Source organism: Cetorhinus maximus, unplaced genomic scaffold (assembly GCF_964194155.1).
Source record: "Cetorhinus maximus unplaced genomic scaffold, sCetMax3.hap1.1 HAP1_SCAFFOLD_1088, whole genome shotgun sequence".
Lineage (NCBI taxonomy): Eukaryota > Metazoa > Chordata > Chondrichthyes > Lamniformes > Cetorhinidae > Cetorhinus > Cetorhinus maximus.
Genome location: NW_027597030.1, coordinates 69,040 through 88,882, shown reverse-complemented (window position 1 = coordinate 88,882; position 19,843 = coordinate 69,040). Strand labels below are relative to the sequence as shown.

The following is a 19,843-nucleotide window of genomic DNA, read 5'->3' as shown; positions in this document are numbered from 1 at the left end:
CACTGTCCCCATCAAACACTCCCAGGACAGGGACAGCACAGGGTTAGATACAGAGTAAAGCTCCCTCTACACCGTCCCCATCAAACACTCCCAGGACAGGGACAGCACGGGGTTAGATACAGAATAAAGCTCCCTCTACACTGTCTCCATCAAACACTCCTAGGACAGGTACAGCACAGGGTTAGATACAGAGTAATGCTCCCTCTACACTGTCCCCATCAAATACTCCCAGGACAAGTACAGCACGGGGTTAGATACAGAGTAAATCTCCCTCTATACTGTCCCCATCAAACACTCCCAGGACAGGTACAGCACGGGTTTAGATACAGAGCAAAGCTCCCTCTACACAGTCCCCATCAAACACTCCCAGGACAGGTACAGCACGGGGTTAGATACAGAGTAAAGCTCCCTCTACACTGTCCCCATCAAACACTCCCAGGACAAATACAGCACGGGGTTAGGTACAGAGTAAAGCTCCCTCTACACTACATGAACGATGGTTTCCACAGTCGATGAGCTGAGACCGGGGTGGTTCTCGGCGATGTTACGGAGTTGGGAAGAGGCCGTCTTGGTGATGATGCGGATATGGGGTGGGAATCGCATCTCCAGATTAAACACAACCCCAGGGTTGTGAACTGTCTGGTTCAGACTCAAAGAGTTCCCAGGATGGAGTCGGTAACTTGGGAATGGAGTTTGGAACAGAGACGGAAAACAACGGCTTCAATCTTCCTGATATTTAATCAGAGGGAATGAGGGAGAATTTCCTGAGTTTGGGGCATTTTGTGTATCAGTTGTGTGTGTGTGTGAGAGTGAGTGAGTGTGTCCGTGTGTGTGTGTGTCTGTCTGTGTCAGTGTGAATTAAGGACGTAAAACTAACTGCTCACACCCCATCATTGTATCCGCTGCAGAATTTCATAAAGAAATCTGTCGAGAACACTCATGGGGATTACCGGATCGGACTAACAGATCGAGAGAGTGAAGGAAACTGGAAACGGGTGGATGGGACCCCAGTGAGGTGAGTCCCAGCGTCGCATGGAGAGAGAGAGCAGGACAGGGGGATTAGTTTGGGATTGATACAGGGCTATGGGGAGAGCGCGGGGCAATGGGATTAGTTTGGGGATTGATACAGGGCTTTGGGGAAAGAGCGGGACAGTGGGATTAGTTGGGGATTTGTACAGGGCTATGGCGGGAATGACAGTGTGACGGTTGACATTGGAAAACCCCATTATAAATGCAGGCTGGAATCCGACGAAATGTTACAGGAGAGAAGCGCTGCATTTCACTAGCACCTTTCACTAATTCAGGAGATCCCCAATGTACTTTTGCAGCCAATGAAGCAACTCCTTAGAATGTTTTCATAGTTGTCATGTCAGAAAAGAGGCATTCAATTTGCGTGCAGTAAGCTCTCACTGTACTCGGGACTGAACCCGGTCACATCGGAAATACCCTTTGGACTTTTTCTTCTCAGACTCTGGAAATCATGTGAACTCATTTTCATCTCCGTGGTTCTTGTACTGTTACTATCCATAGTTGTAAAATTTTCCTTTGTCTATCTTCCATTACTGTATCGGTGTGAGAGTGTGTGTGTGTGTATGCGTATGTGTGTCTGTGTATGTGTGCATCTGTGTGTGTGTGTGTGTGTGTGAGAGAGAGTGTATGTGGGTGCTTTTTTTTGTGTGTTTGTATGTGTATGTATTTTTGTATGTATATGTTTGTGTGTGTATGTCTGTGTGTCTGTGTGTTTGTGTGTGTGAGTGTTTGCTTGTGTAAGTGTGTGAGTGTCTGTATGTGTCCACGTGTGAGTGTGTGTGTGGGTGTTTGTGTGAATGCCTGTGTATATGTTGTGTGTGTCTGTGTGTGAGTGTATGTGTTGTGTACATGTGGTGTGTGAGTTGTGTGAGTGCAAGTGAGAGTGTGACATTGTGAACATTCCCGCCCCGGGTTTTAAATGTAAATAAACGAGCCCGAGTGGATCATAATCTGAGTTTGCTGTGAGTGATTAGTAAAGCGGATCAGACACACTGAGGGTTTGGGAAAACACACCACAACATACTTCACAAAGAATTCAAAACACCTTCTGCATACGCACAGTTGGTGAGAGACAGAAGTACAGTTTGCCTTTCCCTTTCCTGTCTGGAATAGTTCATTCTGAGGAACCTACCAACTCAGACATGTGTACAAGATCTCCAACTTTGTAATACTGCTCCTAACTTCTCAATTCCTTCATACACCAACCTATGCACTTTTGCTGTGACCAATCCCTTAGGTGTGTTCGGTGTCCTGACATTTACCCAGAAAGTGCCCACAACGAGCTGGAAAACACAATTGCTTCTTTTACCGATTAACTGAAATCTGTGTCCCTCTCTTCCTCGCTCCTTCCCCCAGTGGGACAGTTTCTCCCTCTCTATTCACGTTGTTGCTATCCCTTTCATCCCGTGAGCTATAACTTTGCTCACAAGCCTGTTGTGTGGCACTGTATCGAATGCCTTCTGGAAGTCCATGTACACTACATCTACAGTGGTACCCTCATCGACCCTCTCTCTTCCCTCATCAATAAAACTCCAGCAAGTTCATTAAACAGTATTTTCCCAGAACACATCCGTGCTGGTTTTCCTTAATTCACCTGCATTTGTCCTTGTGACAATTTAATTTTCTCCTGGATTATTGTTTCCAGAAGCTTCCTCACCGTCAAGCTTAAACTAACTGGCTTGTAGTTGCTGGGTTTATCTTTTCACCCTGTGTTGAGCAAGGTGGTAACGCAATTCTCCAGTCCTCTGGAACAACCCCAAAGTAATATTTTTAGAGATTGTGCCCATGTAGTCTGCTCTGGAGCTTAAATGGTTAACAGGTGTGATATGCTCATATATGACATAGATGATGATATATCAACAACCTCAATCAGTCATGAGTTAGACTCTTGAAAGAGAGAGAGGGATTGGAAACATGCCTAGGTGTAATGTGCCTACTCTGTAACCTGTTCACAAGTCGCAATAGTAAACAACTGTTGAGCAGATACCAAAGCGAATCTACAGGGTGCCCAATAGCCAAGTCCCATGCCTAGAGGCCAAGATGGAAGGACCATTATATAACATGGTGGCAGCCGTGGAGACATTGATGCGTAAAACACATGGTTGCCCTCGAAGGAACCTCAGGGTGACAACAGCTAGATAGCAGTTTGTAACACATTGATGGAAGACGGAAGAACACTGGAGGATGACCATCCCTGGTTAGCAGTCCCTGCCCCTACCTGGTCCATTTAACCGCCCCGAGTGCCTGCAGAGAGGCCAGCAGTGGGAGTTATGGAAACACCATTGTCTCCAGTATTGAGCAGCGTCAGGCCTTCACGTGAAAGAGCAGAAGCTTCAGGTCAGGACCCTTCTGGATGCAGTAGGTCCAGTGGCAGATGGCGTTGTCAAAGGGCAGAGGAGTCGACAGCGGGTTTGAGCCCATTTCTAACACCTTTGACACTCACTTAAGCCCGAAGCGAAACTTAGTAATTCAATGAACACATTCTAACCAGCCCTCGTAGCAACCTGGGGAATCGTTTGGATAATTCCAAGCCGACCTATACAGTCAGGTGAGTCCTTGCAGAAACAGGGATTGGTGAGCGAATCCGTGATCACAGAGTCCTGGGTGTCCAGGATGAAAAACTCTCCAACATTCTGCAGAAGAAAGATGATCTTATTTCAGATCAACCTTTCCAGTGTGCGAGGCGAGGTTGTAAAACATCAAGATCACAAAACAACGATAACTTCAACAACAACTTCAACCTTGAAAAACAGCAACAAATTCAACAACAACCCCATCATCGTTGGTGCTTTTCAAATTCAACAACCCCAACATTGGAAAGGACCCACAATTTCAACAACAACCCCAACATTGAGAAGCACCAACAAATTCAACATCAACATTGTAAAACACCAACAAATTCAACAACAACACCAGTATTGAGAAACACCAACAAATTCAACAACAACCTCAACATTGAGAAACACCAACAAATTCAACAACAACCTCAACATTGAGAAACACCAACAAATTCAACAACAACCTCAACATTGAGAAACACCAACAAATTCAACAACAACCTCAACATTGAGAAACACCAACAAATTCAACAACAACCTCAACATTGAAAAACACCAACAAATTCAACAACAACCTCAACATTGAGAAACACCAACAGATTCAACAACAACCTCAACATTGAAAAACACCAACAAATTCAACAACAACCTCAACATTGAGAAACACCAACAAATTCAACAACAACCTCAACATTGAGAAACACCAACAACCTCAATAACCTCAATATTGAAAACACCAAATTCAATAACAACCTCAACATAGAAAACACCAACAAATTCAACAACCCCCTGCCCGCTCTGTGTGACCCCGCCCCCTCCGCGCTTTGTGTCACCCCGCCCCCTGTGCGCTCTGGGTGGCCCCGCCCCCTGCGCTCTCTGGGTGGCCCCGCCCCCTGCGCTCTCTGGGTGGCCCCGCCCCCTGCGCTCTCCGTGTGACCCCGCCCCCTGCGCTCTCTGGGTGGCCCCGCCCCCTGCGCGCTCGAGAGGAGCCGGCAGTTGAAGGGAAGCGCGAGAGGAGCCGGGTGAACAGGGGTGACTGAGGGAGTCGGTGAGGCGGGAACGAGGTGATCCTGTGAGTGCGGCCGGGGCAGCGTTTACTACTCTTATTACTGATCGTTTTTAAGGTCTTATTTTGTGGTTCATCGTTTGTAAGGGACTATATTCTGTAACAGCGAGGAGCAGGGATGAAGGGCCCGAGAGTAATTGATATTATTTGATATTAAGTATCTTCCAAAAGGTTTAATTTAATTTAAAGGGGTCAGTCATGGCAGGAGAGCTCAAAGCCGTGGTGTGCTCATCCTGCTCTATGTGGGAAGCCGGGCACGTTTCCAGTGCCCGGGACCAGCCTGTGTGCGGGAAGTGTCTCCAGCTGCAGCTCCTGGAAGCCGGGGATTTGGAGCTGGAGCGGCGGCTGGGGACACGGTGGAGCATCCGCCAGGTGGACAGTATCGTGCATAGGGACGTATAGAGAGGTGGTCACACCGCAGGCTCCATGGTTTGTGTCTGAGGGGGTCTCTCTCCTCCGTTCCTGTCCTGTCTGCTTCTCTCTCTCTCCCAGATGTGTCTCAGTCTTTCCTCAGACTCGATGTCAGGGCGAAAACTTCCTCAAAACTGTTTCTGCCTCTTGGTTCCATTTCACAATGTCACTTCCCCTGAGATCAGAATGAGAGGCTGGTTGTACTGACTCCAGGGGCAGCAGTCCCTCTCTCTCAATCTCTCTCACCATCTCTCTCTCTGTCTCCCTCTCTCTCAATCTCTCTCACCATCTCTCTCTCTGTCTCCCTCTCTCTCAATCTCTCTCACCATCTCTCTCTCTGTCTCCCTCTCTCTCAATCTCTCTCACCATCTCTCTCTCTATCTCCCTCTCTCTCAATCTCTCTCAGCATCTCTCTCTCTGTCTCCCTCTCTCTCAATCTCTCTCACCATCTCTCTCTCTGTCTCCCTCTCTCTCAATCTCTCTCACCATCTCTCTCTCTGTCTCCCTCTCTCTCAATCTCTCTCACCATCTCTCTCTCTGTCTCCCTCTCTCTCAATCTCTCTCACCATCTCTCTCTCTGTCTCCCTCTCTCTCAATCTCTCTCACCATCTCTCTCTCTATCTCCCTCTCTCTCAATCTCTCTCAGCATCTCTCTCTCTGTCTCCCTCTCTCTCAATCTCTCTCACCATCTCTCTCTCTGTCTCCCTCTCTCTCAATCTCTCTCACCATCTCTCTCTCTGTCTCCCTCTCTCTCAATCTCTCTCACCATCTCTCTCTCTGTCTCCCTCTCTCTCAATCTCTCTCACCATCTCTCTCTCTGTCTCCCTCTCTCTCAATCTCTCTCACCATCTCTCTCTCTGTCTCCCTCTCTCTCAATCTCTCTCACCATCTCTCTCTCTGTCTCCCTCTCTCTCAATCTCTCTCACCATCTCTCTCTCTGTCTCCCTCTCTCTCAATCTCTCTCACCATCTCTCTCTCTGTCTCCCTCTCTCTCAATCTCTCTCACCATCTCTCTCTCTGTCTCCCTCTCTCTCAATCTCTCTCACCATCTCTCTCTCTCTCGCTCTCTCTCTCTCCCTCTCTCTGTTTCTCTCTCTCCCCCTCTCTCTCTCTCTCTCCCTCCCTCTCTCTCTCTCTCTCTCCCTCCCTCCCTCTCTCCCTCTCTCTGTCTCTGCAGTTTGTGGACTGGCTTCTCCCGGTCCTGCCGGGAGTTTGGGCTGACAATCTGTGTCAGGAAGAGCGACCGTTCCGGCCTGGGACGTGGAGCCTCCTCCTTCCGTCCACATTGACAGCCTGACTGAAGCTCCTGACCCCCAAACCCCCCCTCCCCTCCCCCCATCTGTGATACAAGGAGGGCAGCGACCAAGAGCTCGAGTCCAGCTTGTTGCTGCTTCTCAACGTTGAGGTTGTTGAATTTGTTGGTGCTTTTCAATGTTCAGGTTGTTGTTGAATTTGTTGGTGTTTGTCAATGTGGGGGTTGTTGTTGGGATTGTTGGTGTTTTTCTATTTTGAGTTTGTTGCTGAACTTGTTGGTGTTTTTCTATTTTGAGGTTGTTGTTGAATTTGTTGGTGTTTTTCAATGTTGAGGTTGTTGTTGAATTTGTTGGTGTTTGTCAATGTTGAGGTTGTTCTTGAAATTGTTGGTGTTTTTCAATGTTGAGGTTGTTGTTGAATTTGTTGGTGTTTTTCAATGTTGAGGTTGTTCTTGAAATTGTTGGTGTTTTTCAATGTTGAGGTTGTTGAAGTTGTTGGTGTTTTGCAATGTTACGATTGTTGTTGTATTCATTGGTTCTTCTCAATGTTGGGGCGGTTGTTGAATTTGTTGGTGTTTCTCAATGTTAGGGTTGTTGAATTTGTTGGTGTTTTTGAATGCTGAGATTGTTGTTGAAATTTTTGGTGTTTCTCAAGGTTGAGGTTGTTGTTGAATTTGTTGGTGCTTTTCAATGTTGACATTGTTGTTGAATTTGTTGGTGTTTTTCAATGTTGGGGTTGTTGTTGAATTTGTTGGTGTTTTTCAATGTTGGGGTTGTTGTCGAATTTTTGGTGCTTTTCAATGTTGAGGTTGTTATTGAATTCGTTGGTGTTTTTCAATGTTAGGGTTGTTGGTGAATTTGTTGGTGTTTTTCAAGGTTGAGGTTGTTGTTGAAGTCATTGTTGTTTTGCCATCTTGATGTTATACAATCTCACCTCGTACACTGGAATGCTTGATCTGAAATATGATCATCTTTCTTCTGCAGAATGTTGGTGGGATTTTCATCCCGGACACCCACGACTCTGTGATTATGGATTCGCTCATCAATCAGCCCCCTGTATCTGCAAGGACTCACCCGACTGTATCGGTCAGTTTGGAATAATCCAATCGATTCCCCAGGTTACTGCGAGGGCTGGCCAGAATGTGTTCAGTGAGTTACTAAGTCTTGTTTGTGGCATAATTGAGTGTCAAAGGCATTAAGAATGGGCTGAAACCAGCGGTTGACTCTTTTCCCTTTGACATCGCCGTCTGCCACTGGACCTACTGCATGCAGAAAGGCCCTGACCTGAAGCTTCTGCGTTTTCTCATGAAGGCCTGTTGCTGCTCAATACTGGAGACAATGCTGTTTCCATAACTCCCACTGCTGGCCTCTCTGCAGGCACTCGAGGCAGTCAAATGGACTGGGTAGGGGCAGGCACTGCAGCCCAGGGATGGTCATCCTTACCTCCCTCCAGTGTGCTTCCTTCTTCCATCCATGTGTTACGAGCTGCTATCTAGCTGCTGTCACCCTGTGGTTCCTTCGAGAACAACCATGTGTTTCATGCATCAATGTCTCCATGGCTGCCACCATGTTATATAATGGTCCTTCCATTTTGGCCTCTAGGCATGGGACTTTGCTATTGGGTACCCTGCAGGTATCCTTTGGTATCTGCTCAACACTTGTTTACTAGTACGACTTGTAAAAAGGTTACAGAATAGGCACGTTACACCTAGGCATGATTCCAACCTCTCTCAAGAGTCCAACTCATGAGTGATTGATGTTATTGATATATCGTCACCTATGTCATACATTAACATATCCCACCTGTTAACCCTTTATGCTCCAGAATGGACTACATGGGCACAATCTCTTAAAAAAGTTATTCAGGGGTGGTTCCAGAGGGCTGGAGAATTGCAAACATTGCACCCTTGCTCAACACAGGGTGAAAAGATAATCCCAGCAACTACAGGCCAGTCCGTTTAACTGCGATGGTGGGGAATCTTCTGGACACAATAATCCAGGAGAAAATTAATTGTCACATGGACAAACGCGGGTGAATTAAGCAAAACCAGCACAGATTTGTTCAGGGAAAATCCTGTTTAATGAACTTGATGGAGTTTTATTGATGACAGAGCAGAGAGGATCGATGAGAGTATGGCTGTAGATGTGGTGTACACAGACTTCCAGAAGGCATTTGATACAGTGCCACACAAGAGGCTTGTGAGCAAAGTTAAAGCTCACGGGATGAAAGGGATAGCAGCAACGTGGATAGATAGGGAGAAACTGTCCCATTGGGGGAAGGAGCGAGGAAGAGAGGGACACAGAATTCAGTTAATTGGTAAAAGAAGCAATTGTGTTTTTGTGCTCGTTGTGGTCACTTCCGAGGAAAACATAAGGACACCGAACACGCCTGAGGGATTGGTTACAGCAAAAGTCGAGAAATTGGGAGCAGTATTACAAAGTTGGAGATCTTGTACACGTGTCTGAGTTGGGAGGTTCCTCAGAATGAACTGTTCCGGACAGGAGAGAGACAGGCAAACTGTACTTCTGTCTCTCACCAGCTGTCCGAACGCAGAAGGTGTTTTGAATTCTTTGTGAAGTGTGTTGTGGTGTGTTTTCCCAAACCCTCAGTGTGTCTGATCCACTATACTAATCACTCACAACAAACTCACATTATGATCAACTCGGGTTAGTTTATTTACATTTAAAACCCGGGGCAGGAATGTTCACAATGTCACACTCACACTCACACACACACACGAACAAACACAAAAAAACACACACCCACGTACACACACACACACACACACAGAGACGCGCACACACAGTGATGGAGGATAGAAAAAGGAAACTTTTGCCACTATGGATCTTTGGACAATCCTGACACTCTCGTTCTGTGTCCCAGTCTCTCTTCAGGAACAATATTTCTCAATATCAGCTGCCTCGACGCTGGGCAGTGCCCTTTTCTCACAGATGAAAGGGAGGTGATGGGTACAACTGGAATCCTTCCAGTCGGCTGTTCTGATAATGACACAGTTTTCATGACCATTTGCATTATTCCGTTCCGTCTGATCCCATCGAGTAAAACTGGGAAATGGGGAAATAAAAAACTACCGATAAAAATCCGACGCATTCCTGCACAGAATCAGCAAGATGAAACTGAAAGAATCAAGTCCTACCTGATGCATCATGTACAACGCAATTGAGAAACGACTAAAGTGCAGCAGGTTTGACACAAATCAGTATCTTACGACTGACATACGATATCCGTAAGTGACCTGCTATGCGGACAATAGTGGTCCCAGATTCAGCTCCGAGATGGAAACAGAATCTTTACAATGGGTGGGAATTTTATACTGAGTGAAGCTCCAGGTTGTTGAGTGTTTTGCTGGGTGAGTCTCTCTCTCTCTCTACGGGGCTGGTTGTTTTGCTGGGTGAGTTTCCCCCTGTATATATTTCTCTCCCAGCTGGAGTCAGGTTGTTGTTGCTGTTAATATTCACTGTCGCCTTCTCCCGGTCTTTGCACTCCCAACACAGACCACAGGTGGCAGGACGTACGGCCGGAAGGCAGCAGTGCCGGCTCAATATTCACACAATCATTGGCCTTCGCCCTCTAGAGGAGGAACCAGAGTCTGCAGGGACACCGCCCTCTGGAGGTCCGGAGGAGGAACTGCACACTTTGTGCACACCGCCCTCTGGAGATCAGGAGGATCCACACCCCGCCTCTGTGCTGTCTGTGTCACCCCGCCCCCTGCGCGCTCTGTGTGACCCCGCCCCCTGTGCGCTCTGTGTGACCCCGCCCCCTGCGCGCTCTGTGTGACCCCGCCCACTGTGCGCTCGAGCGGAGCCGGCAGTTGAAGGGAAGCGCGAGAGGAGCCGGGTGAACAGGGGTGACTGAGGGAGTCGGTGAGGCGGGAACGAGGTGATCCTGTGAGTGCGGCCGGGGCAGCATTTACTACTCTTATTACTGATCGTTTTTAATGTCTTATTTTGTGATTCATCGTTTGTAAGGGACTATATTCTGTAACAGCGAGGAGCAGGGAAGAAGGGCCCGAGAGTAATTGATATTATTTGATATTAAGTATCTTCCAAAAGGTTTAATTTAATTTAAAGGGGTCAGTCATGGCAGGAGAGCTCAAAGCCGTGGTGTGCTCATCCTGCTCTATGTGGGAAGCCGGGCACGTTTCCAGTGCCCGGGACCAGCCTGTGTGCGGGAAGTGTCTCCAGCTGCAGCTCCTGGAAGCCGGGGATTTGGAGCTGGAGCGGCGGCTGGGGACACGGTGGAGCATCCGCGAGGTGGAGAGTATCGTGGATAGGGACGTATAGAGAGGTGGTCACACCGTAGGGTCCATGGTTTGTGTCTGAGGGGGTCTCTCTCCTCCGTTCCTGTCCTGTCTGCTTCTCTCTCTCTCTCAGATGTGTCTCAGTCTTTCCTCAGACTCGATGTCAGGGCGAAAACTTCCTCAAAACTGTTTCTGCCTCTTGGTTCCATTTCACAATGACACTTCCCCTGAGATCAGAATGAGAGGCTGGTTGTACTGACTCCAGGAGCAGCAGTCCCTCTCTCACAATCTCTCTCACCATCTCTCTCTCTATCTCCCTCTCTCTCAATCTCTCTCACCATCTCTCTCTCTGACTCCCCCTCTCTCAATCTCTCTCACCATCTCTCTCTCTGTCTCCCTCTCTCTCAATCTCTCTCACCATCTCTCTCTCTGTCTCCCTCTCTCTCAATCTCTCTCACCATCTCTCTCTCTGTCTCCCTCTCTCTCAATCTCTCTCACCATCTCTCTCTCTGTCTCCCTCTCTCTCAATCTCTCTCACCATCTCTCTCTCTGTCTCCCTCTCTCTCAATCTCTCTCACCATCTCTCTCTCTGTCTCCCTCTCTCTCAATCTCTCTCATCATCTCGCTCTCTGTCTCCCTCTCTCAATGTCTCTCACCATCACTGCCTCTGTCTCCCTCTCTCTCAATCTCTCTCACCACCTCTCTCTCTGTCTCCCTCTCTCTGTCTCTCTCACATCTTTCTCTCTGTCTCCCTCTCTCTCAATCTCTCTGTCACCTTCTCTCTCTCTGTCTCTCTCTCAATCTATCTCACCACCTCTCTCTCTCTTTATCTTACACTCTCCAGATCTCTGCATCTCTCTTTATTAATCTCTTTCACCATCTCTATCTCCCCATCTCTTTCTCTGTCTGACTGTCTCTCTCTTTTTCATTCCTTTTGTCTCTCTCTGTCTCTCGGTTTCTGTGTAATTTTCATTCTCTTTCTGTCTCTCTCTCTCTCTCTCTCGCCCTCACTCTGTCCCACCAATGGTCCCCCAAACCCTCAGTCTCTCTCTCACCATCGCTCTCTCTCTCTCTCTCAATCTCTCTCACCAACTCTCTCCCTGTCTCCCTCTCTCTCAATCTCATTCACCATCCCTCTCTCTGTCTCTCAGCTTCAATGTCTGTCACCATCTCACACTATGTCTCTCTCTCTGTCTCTCTCTCTCTGTCTCACTCCCAGTCTCTCTCACCATCTCTCTCTGTCTCTCTCACTTGCAATCTCACTCAGCATCTCTCCCTCTCTCTCTGCCTCCCTCTCTCTCTCCCTCTCTCTGTCTCTCTCCCTCTCCCTCTCTCCCTCCCTCTCTCTGTCTATCCCTCTCCCTCTCTTTCCTTCCCTTTCTCCCTCTCTCCCTCCCTTTCTCTCTCCCTCTCTCCCTCCCTCCCTCTCTCTCTCTCTCCCTCTCTCCCTCTCTCTCTCTCTCTCTCGCTCTCTCTCTCTCTCCCTCTCTCTCCCTCTCTCTGTTCTCTCCCTCCTCTCTCTCTCCCTCTCTCTCCCCTCCCTCTCTCTTCTCTCTCTCCCTCCCTCTCCTTCTCTCTCTCTCTCTCTCCTCTCTCTCTCTCTCTCTCTCTCTCCCTCCTCTTCTCTCTCCCTCTCTCTCTCTCTCTCTCTCTCCTCCCTCTCTCTCTCTCTCCCTCCCTCTCTCCTCTCTCTGTCTCCCCCTCTCTCCCTCCTCTCTGTTTCTCTCTCTCCCCCTCTCTCTCTCTCTCTCCTCCCTCTCTCTCTCTCTCTCTCCCCTCCCTCCCTCTCTCCCTCTCTCTGTCTCTGCAGTTTGTGGACTGGCTTCTCCCGGTCCTGCCGGGAGTTTGGGCTGACAATCTGTGTCAGGAAGAGCGACCGTTCCGGCCTGGGACGTGGAGCCTCCTCCTTCCGTCCACATTGACAGCCTGACTGAAGCTCCTGACCCCCAAACCCCCCCTCCCCTCCCCCCATCTGTGATACAAGGAGGGCAGCGACCAAGAGCTCGAGTCCAGCTTGTTGCTGCTTCTCAATGTTGAGGTTGTTGAATTTGTTGGTGCTTTTCAATGTTCAGGTTGTTGTTGAATTTGTTGGTGTTTGTCAATGTGGGGGTTGTTGTTGGGATTGTTGGTGTTTTTCTATTTTGAGTTTGTTGCTGAACTTGTTGGTGTTTTTCTATTTTGAGGTTGTTGTTGAATTTGTTGGTGTTTTTCAATGTTGAGGTTGTTGTTGAATTTGTTGGTGTTTTTCAATGTTGAGGTTGTTGTTGAATTTGTTGGTGTTTTTCAATGTTGAGGTTGTTGTTGAATTTGTTGGTGTTTTTCAATGTTGAGGTTGTTGTTGAATTTGTTGGTGTTTTTCAATGTTGAGGTTGTTCTTGAAATTGTTGGTGTTTTTCAATGTTGAGGTTGTTGAAGTTGTTGGTGTTTTGCAATGTTACGATTGTTGTTGTATTCATTGGTTCTTCTCAATGTTGGGGCGGTTGTTGAATTTGTTGGTGTTTCTCAATGTTAGGGTTGTTGAATTTGTTGGTGTTTTTGAATGCTGAGATTGTTGTTGAAATTTTTGGTGTTTCTCAAGGTTGAGGTTGTTGTTGAATTTGTTGGTGCTTTTCAATGTTGACATTGTTGTTGAATTTGTTGGTGTTTTTCAATGTTGGGGTTGTTGTTGAATTTGTTGGTGTTTTTCAATGTTGGGGTTGTTGTCGAATTTTTGGTGCTTTTCAATGTTGAGGTTGTTATTGAATTCGTTGGTGTTTTTCAATGTTAGGGTTGTTGGTGAATTTGTTGGTGTTTTTCAAGGTTGAGGTTGTTGTTGAAGTCATTGTTGTTTTGCCATCTTGATGTTATACAATCTCACCTCGTACACTGGAATGCTTGATCTGAAATATGATCATCTTTCTTCTGCAGAATGTTGGAGGGATTTTCATCCCGGACACCCACGATTCTGTGATTATGGATTCGCTCATCAATCAGCCCCCTGTATCTGCAAGGACTCACCCGACTGTATCGGTCAGTTTGGAATAATCCAATCGATTCCCCAGGTTACTGCGAGGGCTGGCCAGAATGTGTTCAGTGAGTTACTAAGTCTTGTTTGCGGCATAATTGAGTGTCAAAGGCATTAAGAATGGGCTGAAACCAGCGGTTGACTCTTTTCCCTTTGACATCGCCGTCTGCCACTGGACCTACTGCATGCAGAAAGGCCCTGACCTGAAGCTTCTGCGTTTTCTCATGAAGGCCTGTTGCTGCTCAATACTGGAGACAATGGTGTTTCCATAACTCCCACTGCTGGCCTCTCTGCAGGCACTCGAGGCAGTCAAATGGACTGGGTAGGGGCAGGCACTGCAGACCAGGGATGGTCATCCTTACCTCCCTCCAGTGTGCTTCCTTCTTCCATCCATGTGTTACGAGCTGCTATCTAGCTGCTGTCACCCTGTGGTTCCTTCGAGAACAACCATGTGTTTCATGCATCAATGTCTCCATGGCTGCCACCATGTTATATAATGGTCCTTCCATTTTGGCCTCTAGGCATGGGACTTTGCTATTGGGTACCCTGCAGGTATCCTTTGGTATCTGCTCAACACTTGTTTACTAGTACGACTTGTAAAAAGGTTACAGAATAGGCACGTTACACCTAGGCATGATTCCAACCTCTCTCAAGAGTCCAACTCATGAGTGATTGATGTTATTGATATATCATCACCTATGTAATACATTAACATATCCCACCTGTTAAGCCTTTATGCTCCAGAATGGACTACATGGGCACAATCTCTTAAAAAAGTTATTCAGGGGTGGTTCCAGAGGGCTGGAGATTTGCAAACATTGCACCCTTGCTCAACACAGGGTGAAAAGATAATCCCAGCAACTACAGGCCAGTCAGTTTAACCGCGATGGTGGGGAATCTTCTGGACACAATAATCCAGGAGAAAATTAATTGTCACATGGACAAACGCGGGTGAATTAAGCAAAACCAGCACAGATTTGTTCAGGGAAAATCCTGTTTAATGAACTTGATGGAGTTTTATTGATGACAGAGCAGAGAGGATCGATGAGAGTATGGCTGTAGATGTGGTGTACACAGACTTCCAGAAGGCATTTGATACAGTGCCACACAAGAGGCTTGTGAGCAAAGTTAAAGCTCACGGGATGAAAGGGATAGCAGCAACGTGGATAGATAGGGAGAAACTGTCCCATTGGGGGAAGGAGCGAGGAAGAGAGGGACACAGAATTCAGTTAATTGGTAAAAGAAGCAATTGTGTTTTTGTGCTCGTTGTGGTCACTTCCGAGGAAAACATAAGGACACCGAACACGCCTGAGGGATTGGTTACAGCAAAAGTCGAGAAATTGGGAGCAGTATTACAAAGTTGGAGATCTTGTACACGTGTCTGAGTTGGGAGGTTCCTCAGAATGAACTGTTCCGGACAGGAGAGAGACAGGCAAACTGTACTTCTGTCTCTCACCAGCTGTCCGAACGCAGAAGGTGTTTTGAATTCTTTGTGAAGTGTGTTGTGGTGTGTTTTCCCAAACCCTCAGTGTGTCTGATCCACTTTACTAATCACTCACAGCAAACTCACATTGTGATCAACTCGGGTTAGTTTATTTACATTTAAAACCCGGGGCAGGAATGTTCACAATGTCACACTCACACTCACACACGCACACGAACAAACACAAAAAAACACACACCCACGTACACACACACACACACACACAGAGACGCGCACACACAGTGATGGAGGATAGAAAAAGGAAACTTTTGCCACTATGGATCTTTGGACAATCCTGACACTCTCGTTCTGTGTCCCAGTCTCTCTTCAGGAACAATATTTCTCAACATCAGCTGCCTCGACGCTGGGCAGTGCCCTTTTCTCACAGATGAAAGGGAGGTGATGGGTACAACTGGAATCCTTCCAGTCGGCTGTTCTGATAATGACACAGTTCTCATGACCATTTGCATTATTCCGTTCCGTCTGATCCCATCGAGTAAAACTGGGAAATGGGGAAATAAAAAACTACCGATAAAAATCCGACGCATTCCTGCACAGAATCAGCAAGATGAAACTGAAAGAATCAAGTCCTACCTGATGCATCATGTACAACGCAATTGAGAAACAACTAAAGTGCAGCAGGTTTGACACAAATCAGTATCTTACGACTGACATACGATATCCGTAAGTGACTTGCTATGCGGACAATAGTGGTCCCAGATTCAGCTCCGAGATGGAAACAGAATCTTTACAATGGGTGGGAATTTTATACTGAGTGAAGCTCCAGGTTGTTGAGTGTTTTGCTGGGTGAGTCTCTCTCTCTCTCTACGGGGCTGGTTGTTTTGCTGGGTGAGTTTCCCCCTGTATATATTTCTCTCCCAGCTGGAGTCAGGTTGTTGTTGCTGTTAAAATTCACTGTCGCCTTCTCCCGGTCTTTGCACTCCCAACACAGACCACAGGTGGCAGGACGTACAGCCGGGATGCGGCAGCGCCGGCTCAATATTCACACAATCATTGGCCTTCGCCCTCTAGAGGAGGAACCAGAGTCTGCAGGGACACCGCCCTCTGGAGGTCCGGAGGAGGCACTGCACACTGTGTGCACACCGCCCTCTGGAGATCAGGAGGATCCACACCCCGCCTCCTGTGCTGTCTGTGTCACCCCGCCCCCTGCGCGCTCTGTGTGACCCCGCCCCCTGTGCGCTCTGTGTGACCCCGCCCCCTGCGCGCTCTTTGTGACCCCGCCCCCTGCGCGCTCTTTGTGACCCCGCCCCCTGCGCGCTCTGTGTGACCCCGCCCCCGGCGCACTCTGTGTGACCCCGCCCCCTGCCCGCCCTGTAGAACCCAGCCCCCTGCCATCACCATGTGACCCCGCCCCTTGTGCGCTCGAGAGGAGCCGGCAGTTGAAGGGAAGCGCGAGAGGAGCCGGGTGAAGAGGGGTGACTGAGGGAGTCGGTGAGGCGGGAACGAGGTGATCCTGTGAGTGCGGCCGGGGCAGCATTTACTACACTTATTACTGATCGTTTTTAATGTCTTATTTTGTGGTTCATCGTTTGTAAGGGACTATATTCTGTAACAGCGAGGAGCAGGGAAGAAGGGCCCGAGAGTAATTGATATTATTTGATATTAAGTATCTTCCAAAAGGTTTAATTTAATTTAAAGGGGTCAGTCATGGCACGAGAGCTCAAAGCCGTGGTGTGCTCATCCTGCTCTATGTGGGAAGCCGGGCACGTTTCCAGTGCCCGGGACCAGCCTGTGTGCGGGAAGTGTCTCCAGCTGCAGCTCCTGGAAGCCGGGGATTTGGAGCTGGAGCGGCGGCTGGGGACACGGTGGAGCATCCGCGAGGTGGAGAGTATCGTGGATAGGGACGTATAGAGAGGTGGTCACACCACAGGCTCCATGGTTTGTGTCTGAGGGGGTCTCTCTCCTCCGTTCCTGTCCTGTCTGCTTCTCTCTCTCTCTCAGATGTGTCTCAGTCTTTCCTCAGACTCGATGTCAGGGCGAAAACTTCCTCAAAACTGTTTCTGCCTCTTGGTTCCATTTCACAAAGACACTTCCCCTGAGATCAGAATGAGAGGCTGGTTGTACTGACTCCAGGGGCAGCAGTTCCTCTCCCTCACCATCTCTGTCACCATCTCTCTCTCTGTCTCCCTCTCTCTCAATCTCTCTCACCATCTCTCTCTCTGTCTCCCTCTCTCACAATCTCTCTCACCATCTCTCTCTCTGTCTCCCTCTCTCTCAATCTCTCTCACCATCTCTCTCTCTGTCTCCCTCTCTCTCAATCTCTCTCACCATCTCTCTCTCTGTCTCCCTCTCTCACAATCTCTCTCACCATCTCTCTCTCCGTCTCTCTCAATCTCTCTCACCATCTCTCTCTCTGTCTCCCCCTCTCTCAAACTCTCTCACCATCTCTCTCTCTGTCTCCCTCTCTCTCAATCTCTCTCACCATCTCTCTCTCTGTCTCCCTCTCTCTCAATCTCTCTCACCATCTCTCTCTCTGTCTCCCTCTCTCTCAATCTCTCTCACCATCTCTCTCTCTGTCTCCCTCTCTCTCAATCTCTCTCACCATCTCTCTCTCTGTCTCCCTCTCTCTCAATCTCTCTCACCATCTCTCTCTCTGTCTCCCTCTCTCACAATCTCTCTCACCATCTCTCTCTCTGTCTCCCTCTCTCAATCTCTCTCACCATCTCTCTCTCTCTCTCCCTCTCTCTCAATCTCTCTCAACATCTCTCTCTCTGTCTCCCTCTCTCAATCTCTCTCACCATCTCTCTCTCTCTCTCTCCCTCTCTCTCAATCTCTCTCACCATCTCTCTCTCTCTCTCCCTCTCTCTCAATCTCTCTCACCATCTCTCTCTCTGTCTCTCTCTCTCAATCTCTCTCACCATCTCTCTCTCTGTCGCCCTCTCTCTCAATCTCTCTCACCATCTCTCTCTCTGTCTCCCTCTCAATCTCTCTCAACATCTCTCTCTCTGTCTCCCTCTCTCTCAATCGCTCTCACCATCTCTCTCTCTGTCTCTCTCTTTGTCAATCTCTCACCATCTCTCTCTCTGTCTCCCTCTCTCTCAATCTCTCTCACCATCTCTCTCTCTGTCTCCCTCTCTCTCAATCTCTCTCACCATCTCTCTCTCTGTCTTCCTCTCTCTCAATCTCTCTCACCATCTCTCTCTCTGTCTCCCTCTCTCTCAATCTCTCTCACCATCTCTCTCTCTGTCTCCCTCTCTCAATCTCTCTCACCATCTCTCTCTCTCTCTCTCCCTCTCTCTCAATCTCTCTCACCATCTCTCTCTCTCTCTCCCTCTCTCTCAATCTCTCTCACCATCTCTCTCTCTGTCTCTCTCTCTCAATCTCTCTCACCATCTCTCTCTCTGTCGCCCTCTCTCTCAATCTCTCTCACCATCTCTCTCTCTGTCTCCCTCTCAATCTCTCTCACCATCTCTCTCTCTGTCTCCCTCTCTCTCAATCTCTCTCACCATCTCTCTCTCTGTCTCTCTCTCTGTCAATCTCTCACCATCTCTCTCTCTGTCTCCCTCTCTCTCAATCTCTCTCACCATCTCTCTCTCTGTCTCCCTCTCTCTCAATCTCTCTCACCATCTCTCTCTCTGTCTTCCTCTCTCTCAATCTCTCTCACCATCTCTCTCTCTGTCTCCCTCTCTCTCAATCTCTCGCACCATCTCTCTCTCTGTCTCCCTCTCTCTCAATCTCTCTCACCATCTCTCTCTCTGTCTCTCTCAATCTCTCTCACCATCTCTCTCTCTGTCTCCCTCTCTCTCAATCTCTCTCACCATCTCTCTCTCTGTCTCCCTCTCTCTCAATCTCTCTCACCATCTCTCTCTCTGTCTCTCTCTCTCTCAATCTCTCACCATCTCTCTCTTTGTCTCCCTCTCTCTCAATCTCTCTCACCATCTCTCTCTCTGTCTCCCTCTCTCTCAATCTCTCTCACCATCTCTCTCTCTGTCTCCCTCTCTCTCAATCTCTCTCACCATCTCTCTCTCTGTCTCCCTCTCTCTCAATCTCTCACACCATCTCTCTCTCTGTCTCCCTCTCTCTCAATCTCTCTCACCATCTCTCTCTCTGTCTCTCTCAATCTCTCTCACCATCTCTCTCTCTGTCTCCCTCTCTCTCAATCTCTCGCACCATCTCTCTCTCTCTGTCTCCCTCTCTCTCAATCTCTCTCACCATCTCTCTCTCTGTCTCTCTGTCAATCTCTCACCATCTCTCTCTCTGTCTCCCTCTCTCTCAATCTCTCTCACCATCTCTCTCTCTGTCTCCCTCTCTCTCAATCTCTCTCACCATCTCTCTCTCTGTCTCCCTCTCTCTCAATCTCTCTCACCATCTCTCTCTCTGTCTCCCTCTCTCTCAATCTCTCACACCATCTCTCTCTCTGTCTCCCTCTCTCTCAATCTCTCTCACCATCTCTCTCTCTGTCTCTCTCAATCTCTCTCACCATCTCTCTCTCTGTCTCCCTCTCTCTCAATCTCTCGCACCATCTCTCTCTCTGTCTCCCTCTCTCTCAATCTCTCTCACCATCTCTCTCTCTGTCTCCCTCTCTCTCAATCTCTCTCACCATCTCTCTCTCTGTCTCTCTCTCTCTCAATCTCTCTCACCATCTCTCTCTCTGTCTCTCTCTCAATCTCTCTCACCATCTCTCTCTCTGTCTCTCAATCTCTCTCACCATCTCTCCCTCTGTCTCCCTCTCTCTCAATCTCTCTCACCATCTCTGTCTCTCTCACCGTCTCTCTCACCGTCTCTCTCTCTCACCATCTCTCTCTCTCACCGTCTC

General features: G+C 48.3%; 1 pseudogene; it reads right to left on the bottom strand.

Moving 5' to 3' along the window:
* LOC144675667 (CD209 antigen-like protein 2) overlaps window positions 1-19,843 on the bottom strand; it is a 53,449-nt pseudogene that overhangs the window by 20,238 nt on the left and 13,368 nt on the right.